This window comes from Agelaius tricolor, unplaced genomic scaffold (genome assembly GCF_023055355.1).
Source record: "Agelaius tricolor isolate 1412-34295 unplaced genomic scaffold, bAgeTri1.0.p SCAF_14, whole genome shotgun sequence".
Lineage (NCBI taxonomy): Eukaryota > Metazoa > Chordata > Aves > Passeriformes > Icteridae > Agelaius > Agelaius tricolor.
In genome coordinates this window covers 9,836,967-9,851,924 of record NW_027269274.1, presented here as the reverse complement: position 1 = coordinate 9,851,924, position 14,958 = coordinate 9,836,967, and the positions used below count along the sequence as shown (strand labels likewise).

The window sequence follows — 14,958 nt, the reverse complement described above, 5'->3', positions numbered from 1 at the left end:
AGATAATGCTTTCTTATCTGTTAAAAAACACAGCAACTGCACATATAAATAACACGTCACCAAGTGCCAGCTGTTTGTGCCAATGACATTTTTCTTAAAAGAACAGCTCCCCCCATCATCTGCTTTCTCTCTTGCAGAAAATCTGGAGCTCTTTTGCAAGTGCAGCAGAAAATATGTTTTTTTCTTTTTTAAGCTGCAGTTACTTTAAAATAATTCCATGTGAGCAAAAAGCAGCTTTTATGACTCAGGTTTGGGCACTTTTTTTGTTTTGGTTGGGGTTTTTTTGGGGGTTTTTTGTTTTTTGGTTTTTTTGGTTTTTGCTACTTCCTTGTCCTTTTTCTGCATCTCTCTCTGAACAGAAGAAAGTAAGTATCACTGCTGCTTTCTGTCTCTTGGAAAATCATTCTTGCAGACCTCGCTGGCTTTCCATGATTTCAGGGCTTCTGTTCTGAATGATATGGAAGAAAGTTACTTAGTGTTTAAATTTTTTTTTCTGATTTTTAGAATGTGAAAGAGAACAGTAAATCACTTCTCTTAAGGTTTATAAAAGGTTTTTTGTTACCTTGAATTTAGATTGAAGGTAAAACCACCTCTAGAATCCCAGACACAGAAGAAAGCAGGCCTGCTCACTCAGTAACCTTTACTATTAATTCTTGCAGACAATAGGACTTAAAAATCCTACCAGGTGAAGTTGTTCTGGTACTTGATCTGTTCGATGTTTTATTAGGATAAAACTGAGAAACATTTTTCAGCATTTTGCCAGCTCAGGCAGGGATGTATTTCTGTTACAAATGACCTTCTGGGAGAACTTGACTGCAGGGACATGATTCATTGGCAGCCTGCTGGTGACAGCCTTGTTTCTATTGTTCTAAAACTCTGGTTTCACATTTCTCCTGTTAGATAAGCTGCAAACATTAACTACACAGTGAGCTACAAATAAAGTGTGATGTAAGAATTAAGCCCATTATCTGATTGGCAGTGCAGGGCCACTCTTCCAGGTTAAGGGTTTGAGCAGAGGTTTTGTTTTTTGGGTTTTGTTTTTGGTTTTTTTTTTAAAGCAAAACTTTGGCTTCTTACATTAAGGGTTTGAGCAGAGGGTTTGGGGTTTTTTATTTTTTTTTAAAGCAAAACTTTGGCTTCTTACTTTACTGAAAGCATTGTCCTCCCAAAAGATAAAATATTCCTTTGGAAGCTGCAGTGTGTATATATAGAGTGAGCTATAAATAGTCTGGAGCTAGTTCTGCACGGTACCGGTGTGCAGAGATATTAAAGACAGATTCTGATTTTTATGGCTGCACTGGGGCTGCTGAGAAAAACCAGTCTGAAATGGGGGCTTTTAAATTTTATTCAGTATGTTTAGATTCACACCAAGATAAGAATCTTGCTGGGGCTTTATATGTGTTTTAAGGAATAAAGGAGTTTGGTGGCCTCAGTTTAATCTTCATTTCAGTTGGAGATTACATATCAATTTCTGGTATTCTTATTTAGGACTAATACAAAGGCAAATGAATTCACTCTTAAATGAGGAATGTCTTGATTATCATGCCAGCTGAAAAATAGGTCTATATACTCCCACAGCTCAGCTGCTGTGAGTGGATGTGCATAAGGACTGAGAAATGGTTGCTATTCAGCTCCTTCAGATGTTAGGATGACTTTCAGCAATTGAATGATTTATGATAATGTTGATATTCATGCGGGCTCTTCCACTGCCAGGATAAAGACCACAATGCCTGATCAGTTTCTTTTTCTTCAGGCATATGATGGTTACAGGCTGACATTGGAAAATTCTCTGGCTGAAGCAATATCTTCCCTGCTGCAATGGGGTGGAGGCTGTGGGCAAGGGGAGAAGAAGAAAAGTACCTGTTTATAATGGATTATCGACCAGGTGTTATCTCTTCTGCTGTAAAATCTTAACAGGACAAAGCATAATAATGTTATTAAGGGCATATGAGACAGGGTCAATGCCAGGGTATTAACCTTACTTAGCAAATTTGTGATAAATATGATAGATATCATGTTTCTACAAGGACTTTTACAGCAGCTTCTGATTATGCATTAAAAATCATTGCCCTCTGTTGTATCCTTAGATTTGGACTAGGAGAGGGGCTAGGGATTTGGAAGGAGAAGGGCTGCTTGTGCTGTTTGCTTGTGTCTTTTAACATCTGTGCAGTTTTAAGGCATCATTCTGGGTTCCTAAATCTTTTTTTCAGTTTGTCAGGTACACCTGAAAGAAGGAGTTAGGCCACCCACACAGAGATGCCTGGGGAGGAGGCTGCCAGGCCCCAGTGGCACACGATGGGCCCCCATGGAGCATTTTGGGGTTCAGTCCTGTGGCAATCTGCTGTGCAGTGGATTGCAGGATACAGTGGAGCAGCTTTCATTCTTACTAGTGAATTCCTGGTGACCTGTGGAGTTGTTTCTTGAGGTCTGTGGTGATCTTATGCATCATAACTGAAGCTGTGTAGTTTCTTTCCAAGGATGATCCATAAGATTTATGCATCAGACGTCACCAGCTAGTTTAACAGGCTTCTCAATCACTTCTGGAGCAGGACTTCACTCCTGCTTGCACTTATCCTCCTATATGCTGTCCTGGCCACTCTCAGAGGCTGTAGAAAGGGGGCAGGAGAGAAAAGAACAACCTCTTTTGTGTATTCCTTTCAGCTCATGACTCACTGCACAGGGACCCTGGAAATGGGCCATGCTGGAGTGCTCAGCAGGCAGGGCCCATTGCACATCTCAGAGCTGCCTTCAAGTGCTCTGGTGCATGCCAGAAAGAACAAAGGACCTGCAAGGACCTCAAAACCACTCCATCCCTCTAAAACTGCTGTGCCTCCTTCTGTCTTGCTCTGTGCAGTTGGGACAGCTGGGAACAGGGAACTGTCTGTCTGCAGATACACTGATGGTCCCAGGCCAGTGACATGTAAGTATGAAAATTAGTGAAGCCCAAGGGCTAAAAGCACACCAGTGCAGCTCACTCAGATGCCACTGCTGTGAGCTCCTTTCACACCCAGGAAAGTCCCCACTGCTCTTTCCAAGTGGTGACTGAGCCCACCCAATAACCTCTGCCACCCTCTTGAGTTCAGCTCTGGCTCTGCCTGTCCCTGTCTGCAGGGATGGCTTCTTGACACTACAGGAGCTGCCCAGATACAATCCCAACCTTCCTTTTCAATTCTACACCCTCATGTGGTAAATGTCTTTACTTGTATCATTCCACTGATCTTTTACATTAGTCCTTCTTGCTAGCAGTAGCCCTAGAGCTCAAACTTACAGGTGAGCCCCTTTTACTCCTTAGTCTTAGCTCTGGTGCTGACTGTCGAAATATCTCCCCCTGTCTTTAGCTGGTTCCAGGTAGAGAAGGGAGTTTCTGACAGGCATAGCTCTGTTATTTATCTAGGCTGGTCTGAGTATTTTCCCAAAGAATTTGTGAAATACTCTCTGAATGATCAAAGGCACAAGCATGTGACTCCAGATCACTGGAGAGCAAGCTATTTAAAAAGCACTAAAAAAAGCAAATCTGAAAGACTATCTGGCACTAGAAAGCACTTAATTTAGAGAAGTGTCCGTGTCATGAGTGAATGTCTTGTCATAAGGCAATATTGCAGCATTCCTCAGGGCTAGGGCAGGTCCCACTTTTGTGTATGACACATGGATAGTGCCACACTGAATGTAAATGTGTTCATATACAGTTCAAATACCCTTGGCCTGCAGTCTTTTTTCTTTTCTTCCTCCCATCTGTTTGACCCCTGCATCACTGGGCTGTCTGCTTGATTCATGTAGTCTTGTGCACTATCAGTTTCGACTTGATCTTGTTTTGGCATCTGTGCCTTTCAGCATCTTCGAAGAAAGCCATTGTAATTCCATGAGCCTCCACGTCTGTAGGATCATTGCCTTTTCTCAGATGCAGACAAAATGCTTCTATCTTTGGGACTGAAGATTTGGTGTCTCAGATGAAATTGCTTTATCATCATATAATAGAGTTAAGCTTCTTACTTTGAGAATTGTTGGAGTAAGGCTTACTGCTCTCATGGCAATACATACTTGCACTTATTTTCCATGTCTCTGTTTCCTGCAGGGTTGATTTAGGGAATAATAATCTAATGAAGGGCAAGAAGAAACAAACTGTGGTGAATTATTGCCTTTGCCCTCTTTTTATTTCGAAGAGTTCATCTCTTTTCAAGGACTATGTGGATTTTTCAGTTTCACAAATAAGACCTTGTCTAGATCCTTTTCTTTGACAGGTACAGGATCACACAGGAAGCCCTATGAACTTTCTGACACTTGTTCTCACTCAGAATTACAGATTTTTAGTGAATCCCCTTGCTGCTTTGTAGGATATTTCACCAACTGTTTTTTCCCCTCTACAGTTTATATAGTTAATGGGCACACATTCAGAACTGATAAATGAGTAAAATGAGCAAACATGATTATCTTTCCTGTAATAAATTGAGCAGAGTGGGTCCCTTAGCACCATTTAGTGTACAGCCCTTGGCACTGGGAGCCTTACCAAGATGTGCCAGCTCAGCTCTCCTCATTCAGCTCCCTGGGAAGGCTGTCAGAGTGGCCAGCAGAGTTCACCTTAGAGTTTCTCTCTTCATGCCTTGCTCTGCAGCTGTTATGTGATTTGCAAGCAAAGTTTCTTTTTCTTCAAAAGCACTTTCATCTTTTAAAAACCTTCCCAAGAAACACCCCCTTCCCTAAATTATTCATGTTTAGGATAGGCCTTCTGGTGCCCTGAGGTCTAAAATACATATATTGATGATACCTGCTGGAGTCCTGTCTGTGTTGGCAGTGGCAGGAGAGACCTGTGGACCTTTAGTGACACGAAACACTGTGGTTATATGTGTCTTTCAAAGCCAGGATGGAGATGCAGCTGAACTCCACTCCTTTACCCTTTGACATCCACTTTTCCTGAAAAATATTTTCCAGTGTCATATTTCAGTGGATCAATAAAGCATATGGCCTTTCTACAAAAAAAAAAACCAAACCTTAAAGTATCTTTGACAAGATTAAACCCACGACCTTCCAACATTTCCATGTGCTGTTTGGTTCCTTTGGATCAGCAAGAATAGCCCAAATATTAATATTAGATGAATAGCCTTGTAATGCCAAAGAGAAGAACTTTTCCCAGTGGGGGGAGGCTCTCTCTTAAAAGGGCCCATTGTATTTTTTTGGATGTTTTACAAAAGCTGCACCTGTACATGAGAGCTTCATCCAGATATCAAATATGCACTTCAAAGTGTGTTTCCATACACCCCTGAAATGAGAGCTCCTGTGCATTTGATAAATCAAATGAGAGTCTGATCTGATTATACAAATATCATGTAGCTACAATGGCTGTGCTCTAATTAGTTTTTCAGCCATGAACATTTGATAGTGGCCCTTATCTTCAAAAGGAGGTTTTATCTCCTATATTGGTCAAAATATTTTTAGTTGTCAACCTGTTAACTAAATTCCATCTAGTCCATGCATATTACCAATCCTTCTCTAATGTGCATTAACAAGATGAATAAGATTATTCTCATTTTGGAATCTCTTTTGCATTTAACAGTACAGGTTTTCCTTTATGTAGAACACTATTCATGAAGACACATTTTCTAAGCAAGAGGTTGGATTAGTTATTGCAGATCTCAGATCAGTCCAGTGCTCTGTCCTCTCTGGAAAAATATTTAATTCCCTCCTAGCTGAAACAAATCCAAATACATAAATTTAAAATGAGGAAAAAAGCAAAATCCAACCACAACCAGACAACTGCCCTCAAACCTTGAAAGTTCTGTCCACCTGAATCCCCCTGGCTGGAACTGGAGATGTCACAGGCAGAGATATTTCAAGTATTCTCAACTCAGTGCAATAACCACACCAGCTTCTCAAGTCCACCACTTTGACATCCCCAGCAGTTTTCTATTTTATAATGGCACAGCTGAAGGCAGAAGGCAAACCCGACCTCTGTGCACTCTTGTAAGCACAGAGTGCCAACAAAACCCAGGACAAAAGTGAAAACCATTTGCAATTCAGCAGGGATCTGCAACCCTTCTGCAAGTGCAGTACAGTGACAAACAAGTGATGGTCTCATGCACATCATTACAGGAATTTCTCCATGCTGATGATGGGCTCTGATGCTCACCAGGTTTCATTCTAACAAAGTATTTTCCTCACCTGCTGGCCTGCACTGCCAGGCCGTGGGGTTTGCCCTCATACTTGGGGGAGAGAGAAGCCCTGATGTTGTCTTCAGTGGTTGCCTTTCAAGCTGAAACATTTGCAGCCTAATCTCTTTTATTGGCAGCATCCAAAGTCAGATGCTTAAACCTCATATGGAGACTGAATAATTAGAAAAAGGGATTGCGTCCAACTGCCTCATGTACTCACATGTGCCTGAGTGGTGAAAAGTCACAAATGTCTTTCTTCTCTCTTGCTCCTTGACTGATCTTGAATAACTTTATCCCTCTCAAGTGCAGGGGTGGTGTTGTGCCCTTTCATACACTTTAATAGCTGGTTTCCCTTAGTTAATACTCAGTATCACCTGGTTTCCCTTTGACTCGAGGTTTATATTTTTTGTTTTCCCAAGGCAGGTATGAAGGTTGGCTGCACCCAGGTGCTGCTGCTACTGCTGAGCTTCCACTTTACATTCCCCAAATTCCATCCTGGTGTGTCTAGGCAGATAGCTCTTGGCTGTTTAAACTGAAAAACAGTAACTTTGAAACACATTGAGGTTAAAGAGAAAGTCAAACAGCTGCTTTAGGCTTAGAGTAAGAGAGTACCAGCTGAGAGAGATTTTGTGGGCAAGAAAGCTAAAGGAATTGGTCTTTAATGCAGGAGCAGAACCACTCTACAAAGACATGTAGGCTGAATAAGGATATGATGTGAATATAGAAGAAACAGGTAGTTGAAAAATGGCCAATTGTTTTAATTCCAGGGAAATTCCAAAGCAGGACTTGCTGCAGCACATCCAAACAGCAAATATTCTGACAGTTTTAGCCTTTTTAGTGGTGTTTTCAAGATATCTTCAAACCACTTTTGCTTTTCCCCCTCCGACCACCCTTTTATCAGCAAGCAAAGATGACAAAGCAGAGGGGGAAATCAGAATATTACAATGTTCTCTCCCCCAGAGTCTCAGTGACCATAGAGAGAAAAACAACCTGACGTGCAGAGCACCAGCTGTGAGAGTTCAGCTGCCTGCATGCGTGTGTGCAGCAGAGAGGGTGCAGAGCGTGGGGGCTGAAATCGTGTCACTGCATAAGGAGTGCTCTGGGCACAGTAATTGTTATATCTGAGGGATCGTGACATGCAAGCAGGGAAAACAATGATGTTTTCAGACTCTGCAGAAAAGCAAAATCCTTGCTTCTTCCAAGCACGGCTGAACTTTGTAACCAACAGCTTAAAGCCATACCAGGTCAGTTGGGGTATAATTGTCTCTAACCAGAACAGTCAAAAGTTGGAGTTTGCTATCAACTGCCTGAATGACACCCAGAAATTCTTTCCAAACTTACAAACAAGCAAAGAGACAAGTTTGAACGTGAACCCCAGGGTAATCACACCCCTCAGGAGCACAAACAAACATGGCACCAGCTAGAGAATCATTCTTGAGGCATCACTTTTGACTGATGCAGATGAGAAGTTTCCAAAGGTGGGGTCGCGACCCCGGGGAGCGCTGGTGGAAGGGAGGTCATGAGCCCGGAAATGAGGCTGGGAGCAGACAGGCTTGGGAACTGCTGATTTGGCAGATGAACGGTCACGTCAAAGGGGTCCCCTTGGAATACCCTTTTCCCCCTCTCCTGCCTTAGAAACAGAAAGCAGTGAAGTTTAAAGCTGAGGAGACTGGCTGTTTATAGCATGCTGCTGTGTTTTTACAGGCACCCCTGGAAATGAGCCCAAGATGGCTGGGGAGATGGGAGCAAGGAAAGCTCTTGAGGGAAGGATGTGGGACAAGGAGAAGGGGATGAGAGGCAGGTCTCTGGGAAACAGGATCTGCCAAGCAAAAATAAAATTTATCGGTTTCAATAGGAAGAGAACAGAGGCTTTTTAAGGTTGTAGTGGAGTTCTAAAGTCTAACTTGGAAGGTCAAATTTTTCTCCCTTGGGAAGTCTGAGGGATGATCTTGTGCTTCTTCCCTGTGAGAAGGCGAAGCCCCTGGTGCTGAACTGGATACCTTGGTGTGGAAGTTAGCACAAGGTGGGATTAATGTGTAGCCAGAGTAAGGTCTGTACAGCTAATATATACACAGAATAAGATAATTACCTCTAAGTGAGTCTCCAAATGGCCTCCTTTACTGTCCTTGTGTTTCAAAATCTACCAAAGCTAGGCCCTGCATTTATGTGTGTTGAGAGTAAGACACCGTTATTGGGAACTGGGTGGTTTGCTTTATAATGCTCATATAATGGAAGAAAGTGGAACAGACCAGCAAATTAATGTAGCATACATCACTAATTTTGTATCATATCATTATTAAGAAAAGCATTTTAAGTTTTAGTAATGTCATCTTTTGTAATACCAAACTGGCTTCAATACAAGAGGAGCATCAGCACCATGAAATGGATACCTTGGACAGTCCCAGGGCATGGAGGAGACAAGCAATTTTTGGCAATTAGGAGGGAGTATAGCAACAGCACAGGTTCAAGTCAGGGGTGGGAAATGGGCCTGGAAGGGATAAACCAACAGAGGCCATCACTGAAAAGCAAACATTAGGTGTGTGTGGTGCAATAGTGAGCTGTGGCTACGTGCTGGGTACAACGCAGAGGTAAAGTCAACACCACTGTGTGCTATTTATTTAATAGTGCTGTGCTGAGAGGTGTTCACTGACAGGAAGGTTTTTGTAACCCTGCAGCTACAGCGTTTCCTGGGTGCTGTCTTTTAGGCTCAAAGATGGCAGGGACAAGTCCTGCTCAGGGCTGAGCAAGGTTCTGTGAGCCACAGGGCAAGGCCAAGTTGCCTGTCTGTCCCCGTTGCTACTGCAGAGACTGAAATAAATGCTGGAGAGAGAGAGAGGTGAGTGAGACCCTGAGAACAACGAGAGGTAGGACTTTGTGAGCTTTAAACCCCCTGGCAGGCCAGACCTAGAGATTTCTGCACAGGGAAGCCCTCTGCCTCCGCTTGTTTCTAGCAAGTTAAAGACTTTGTAGACCTTTTCATGATCAAAGGAATTAATGTCAAGCATGTACAACTTCAAATAGCAGCTAATTGGTCAAGCAAGGGATGCCTAATCTTATGTTGTCTGCTGAGGACCTTGGGAGCTTTTTCCTTGAAGGCACATTTAGCAGGATGGTCCAGACTGTATTTGTGAGTGAGATTCAGTCAAGGCTTTTACATGCATCTCTCCTGAGTGCCAGCCATAGAGACTGTTCACAGATGTGCTTCAGGTGTGGCCAGATTAGTGTGGAAGCAGTCCATGTATCCAGTTCTGGTGAACCATCATGGACCAGTCTCCACAAGTTTCTTTTAAGGATTTAAACCAAACCTTTGTTTTGTTTGAGAAATTCAAAGTTTTATTTTCATAATTACCTTTAGTTTTGGAGTTGCCCTTAGGGCTATCTGGAATCTACTGAAACGTGCTGAACTCTAAATCAAAGGTTTCTGTATTTCATGTCAAATGCACAGAAATCAAGTATGATGTTTCTGCTCCAATCATGTGGAAGTTAATTTTAATTTCCAAAGCATACTGTATTTTCTTTTAAGAAACTGATGAGTTCTGTTTAATGCTGAGGTCAGAATATATAATTTCAGGCTGGCTGTTTTTTCCCATCAAAGCATGTGACTTCAGTTTCCAAAACATTTTTCCCCAAATATGTTTTTCCAGTCTGGAAAATAATCCATGGGAAAATACTACAAATCTCATCATGATGCTTGAAGTTGTCATGGTTTTCACATGTGACTGGTGACCATGCAAAGTAAAGAAAGGATCTAATGTTACAGGATCTTTATGGTCAGTTTGTGTCATGATTTAAGAGTTTGGTGCCTTTAGTGCAGTAACAATCTAGTTCTGTGGCTGACCCAGGACTGATCCATCTCTGCAGGTACACCCAATCTCCAGTGTGCTTCAGTCAGAAGGTTTGTTCAAGGCTTTTCCTCTGATGCTGCCTGAAAACATTTTAAGGTATATGGCATCCTCCTTGCAAGGAAATTTTTCAGGGGACTGTCAGGAACTTTTGATTCTCACATGCAGTCTGACTATTCCCATTCTTAGTTCTTCCTGTTACTGCTGGTCACAGAGCTCATCTCTGTGATTGGACCCTTAAAATAAACTGTTTTCAGGTTCATAAGTAATTGTTGATACATAATGTGAGGGCTCATCCCTCTCCTCCTACTGGAGCTCCTAAATACCAAAGGGAATTCTTCCTGAACAAAAAAAAACAAAAAACAACAAAACAAAACTTAGCAGGTTTCAGCCTATTAGAAATCTAAGCCTTCAGAATAAATCCTTTATCCAAAATATAACTCTCCAAATGAAATCCAGGCATGATAAAAATGCTAGATTAAAAGAAAACAAACAAACAAAAAAAAAAAAACAACACAAAAAATGAACAAAAAACCCCATGAAAACAAATAAACAAATGGGCTTTTCTTGCTGGAGGCTGTTACAGGGCAGAGCTCTAGAAATAGATCTATTCACTTAATGAAGGGCCTTTGGATTATAAGTTTTCTGTTTGTAGACAGGAGACTCTCTTAGTATTTCAGTATTAACAGGGTTTCTCTCAAGGAGCTGTGGCCTTTAATCTCATTATGTATGGATCTGTGTATGGGAATGTGACATATGAATTTGTTACCAAGATACTATTTGAAGCAAACATCCTAAGGCCTTCCAAGTTGGCAAGTTGATGCTGATTTCTGAGTCATCCCAGCCTAAAATATTATTTTGTATTTTTGCAACATTTTGGACTGTAGAGGGAACATCAGCCATCTTACCTGACTGATGCTATCAGGTGCTTTCCATTATTTTCCTAATGTATGTCCTAGAGACAGCCAGGCACACACACCAGCCTGGATACAAATGGCGCTGCAATTGAACAGAATTCAGTTTATCACAAAGGTGGATCAGCTCAGCTAGCTGTGGCAACTTATCCATAGCAGGAGAAGGACTTGACAGGCTCTTTCAAGCTTGATGGAATTTGCATCACCTCATGTGTTGCCTTCCTCACCTTCCTTCTCCTTTCCTCTTCCCTGGATAGTGCCATCTCTTCTTGGTTCGTACAAACACACACTGCTGCTGCCAGCTTCTTCTGCTGTGCTGCTTCAGTGCTGGGGCTGGGCATGGGCAGCACAGAGACCAATTCTGAGTTGGGCTGGGGGGCTCCAGCCTGTGCCACAGTGTCTGGGCTCCTGTTAGTCCCCTGGTTCTAATTTATATAGTTGTGACTACTAATTAACAACCTGTTAGCTTGTTCTGAGAGTTATTCTGGAATGTGGCCTTCAGTAATAGGGGATTGATAAATGGCAGGGGATTCACTTCCAGTCCTGCACTCATTCCAGGAATCCTATAACAGTGCACAATATCTCTTGGTGCTGCATAATATCTATTTCTGAATTCTAGCTGCAGCTGAGGCTTTCTTTTTTTGTCCTGCTGGAGTTGCTGAGATTGTTTCATTTGTCAGGGGAGTATGTTCAAAGAAGAAATACTAAAATATGTTGAATAAAAATATATTTAAAGTATTTCTACCCTATCTGAAATATGATTTCTCAAGATCTTGCAGAGTGTCTGTAGCTTAGCCAGCTGCAATATTAATGGCACTTCATGAAAAAGTGCCAGAGTCCTATAACTTTCATATAATTAATGAATCGTAGATACCACTCTCAGCACGAATAATTAGCAGGATTTATACTGTGTTCTCTTCACGAAGAATGAGTCACTTCTCCCACACTCAAAGCAAGCAGAAATTCTCAGGGAAAATGCAGCTTAGTACATTCAATTATTATAATTTCATTTAGCTATTTTTTGGGTTTGATGATAATGTCATCATAAATGAAATCTAGGGCATTTCATACCTTCATGCTAGGAAGTTATCCTTGTAAAGGGAGGACATGGCAGTTATAAATTAGTATAAGAAATGAAAATTATTTCCATGGACATTAATTTTTTGTAGAGTAAAAGTTTATTGAGTTGTACCTCACTTTCATTTTCCAGCAGTCCAAAAGTGAAACTCTTAAACACATTTACAAGCAGAGGAGCTGACCTTCAGGAACTCACATGATTTCCAGCAACACCCCATATATAGAATTGAGATAATGAAAGCAATGAAAAAAAACTTGTCATTACAAATCTCCTGAAGCTGGCAGGTGTTATCTCTGTGTAGCCATGCTCCCATATGTATGGCATAAGGTTCTCTTCCCTTGTGTTCCAAGAATTTATATCACTGAATAGTTCAGGGAAGTCACAGCCCTGAATTTTAGGTGTGGTAGATGATGCTGTGGGGACTTTGGAAACTCACAACGACTGTATCCAGTTGAACAAAATGTACAACCCCTTGTGTAGCTAACTTTTAATATCAAAGTAAATAAGTAAACCTGCAGTAAATAATAGTGTGACAGAGGTAACAAATTTACCAGGATCAAAAAAGTAGACTTTAGGAAAGGAAGGTCTGCATGGGCTGAGATCCTTGTTCAGCTGCATTGAAATAGGTCAATTCCTCCAGCCTAAGGTGCTCCTGCTGCCTCATCTTGACTTGTCCTTGGTGTCTCTGAGGCAGGTTCTGTGTCCTGAGCTCTGTGTGCCCTTTCTCTCTGGGTACCTATGAAACCACTATGGGGGAGTTGTGCAGCTCACTTAGATTTCTTTCTTTTGCTGTCTTCCTAATATGGTTAAAGGAGAGTTTGGAAACTATGAATAGAATCATTATTTCAAATATGGTCCAAAAGTTTGTATTTTCACAACCGTGTCTTTTCAGAGACGAGAACTGAGCTAAGTCAGAATAAAAGAAATTGTGGGATTTTTGGGAGGGAGTAGATGGCACAGGGAAAGCACAGTGTTGCAAGTGGGTAGATCCAGCCTGTGGGTACCATATGTTTTGAAATCCTTGTGGTCTGGATAGTAACCAGCTAGATTTTTCAGCCTGAGGCTTCCCCACCCCACTGAGGAAGATTTCCTGCTGCTGTGGAGCCCAAAAAGTGCCTGAGCACCCTGAAGTCCCTCTGGGCTTTATCAACATAAATACAATTAAAGCACCTTTGCAGCAGAGTGTTTGCAAAGAGAACTGGAGATCACTGCTGTCTATACCCTGCTTTTCTGCAGTCTGCTGCCTTGATACATTTCTGTATAATGAAATTTCACCAAAATCCATGTTTGAAGTGCAGATTTTCACCAGACAAACTGTGGGCTGATGAGCCTGGCCTGTGCAAAAGTGTCAGCATTGACTGCTGGATGCAAAATGGGATCTGAAGTACAGGGGTCTGGAAGGCAGAAACTTTGTGTTATGTGGCCTTTCTGTTCTTATAATTAGGATATGATCATGGTTGAGCTCTTTCTTTCATAATACACTCCTGTGATGACTCCCAAACATACTCCTTCAGAGACAGTCTGCAGCCAGTTATGCAGATAATGAAGAAGGGCAGGGAGAGGGAGGAGGAAGATTGTCCCCAGCTAATGTGAAACATGTGCCAGTGAGGCAGTAACTAGTCAGTGTCTCCATCTTTTAATATGCAGAAAGTGCATCTCCTTAGAGCCACAGACAACCTGGGGCTCCTGGAAGCTGTAAGCAGGTGAAAGTCCCTGTCCTGGCTGTGACACTGCCAAAGCTGTAGGGAAAAGACAGAATGGGCCAATCCATGGCTCAGGTAATCCATCTATGGGTAATCAAACACTGTGTCTGACATGATTTGACTGTCCTCCTTGTTAAAGCTTCTACTGCTAGTCTAACATGATGAAATTCCTGCCACTTAGGTTGATATTTTTCTTATTCTAATTACTAACTGGACTTGGAGCACACCTTAAGATCAGCTGAGCTATATAATGTAATATATAATATTTTTTACATAAAATACAGGAAGTAGAAAGACTGTACAAAGCTGCAGAGTGCATGGCAATACAGTTCAGTCATCTTTTGAAGATTTCTTGACTTCAGTGAAAAAGGCTTATCTTCCTCTGGGTAGAGAAATTCTTCTGCTGTGACATAATCTCACATTTTATCTTGTATCTCCTTTACTGTTTCTGGAGAATATAGAGAGAAGGATAAAATACCCGCTGGTGACCCCTGCACCTCCAGACTCATTATTGCCTCATGTCTTTTGTGCCAGGTAACTTTCTAATGAATGTTGCTGGAGGAGTTTCACAGTCTTTGTTAAAGTGATTTGTTGGCTTTAGGACTTCCATTTGCAAGATGGAATCCCTTACCATTGAGAAGATGCAGACCCTTCAAGTGGCATTTAGCATTACCTTCAGGATCAGCCCCTTGCTGCTTCATCCAGCACTGTTGATGCCAGTGGAAGTTTTACCCTGGATTTCAAACCTGATTAGGCCTGAGGATTGTGATCCTTTCATCCTTTGGGCAGTTAAGATGCTTATGACCCTCCACAGGGTCTGCAGGCACTGTGATGGAGGGTGGGCTTGGTGCCACACATGGTGGGAGCTTTGCCCTGAAGTGCTGACAGTTTTAAGTTTAGATGTGGAGCAATGAGTGGGAGTCACAAGCAAAAGTGGGGAATGGGCAGAGTGAAGGTCATGGCAGTGAGACCAAGGTTGCTGTGATCTGGCAGGTGAACATCCTGATGCTCACTGATTAAATACTGAGTCACCAGCTGCAGGCTGCAAGGAAGAAGAGAGACCTTAGAAGGATGTGGCTGTTGGGGGACCTGGAGAGCAAACACTAGGAGGACAGTTCATGCCCAGAGGACTAGAATAGCTTGTCCACTACTTTAATTGTTGTAGGCATTTAAAACACACTGGGTAAATCACTGACAAGAATGCCCAAAAGAACAATGTTGCATCAGTTATATTCCTGAGCATTTGACTGGATTGATTTTTATTTATTCTAGACAAAA

General features: G+C 42.0%; 1 protein-coding gene and 1 long non-coding RNA gene across 3 annotated transcripts in view; one reads left to right on the top strand and one right to left on the bottom strand.

Annotated features, from left to right (window-relative positions):
• Positions 1-14,958, bottom strand: part of LOC139595856 (uncharacterized) — a 133,321-nt gene that overhangs the window by 64,476 nt on the left and 53,887 nt on the right. The gene's annotated exons all lie outside the window — the stretch shown is intronic.
• The window catches only part of LOC139595861 (uncharacterized), a 30,331-nt gene continuing 15,426 nt past the window's right edge, over positions 54-14,958 (top strand). Inside the window, exons 1-3 of one of the 2 annotated variants that reach the window (XR_011681157.1) lie at positions 54-365; positions 2,662-2,920; positions 3,832-4,984. This is a non-coding gene — a long non-coding RNA (uncharacterized lncRNA). Of the gene's footprint in view, positions 366-2,661; positions 2,921-3,831; positions 4,985-14,958 lie in introns of those variants that run through there. The other variant, XR_011681158.1, reaches the window with a different exon arrangement.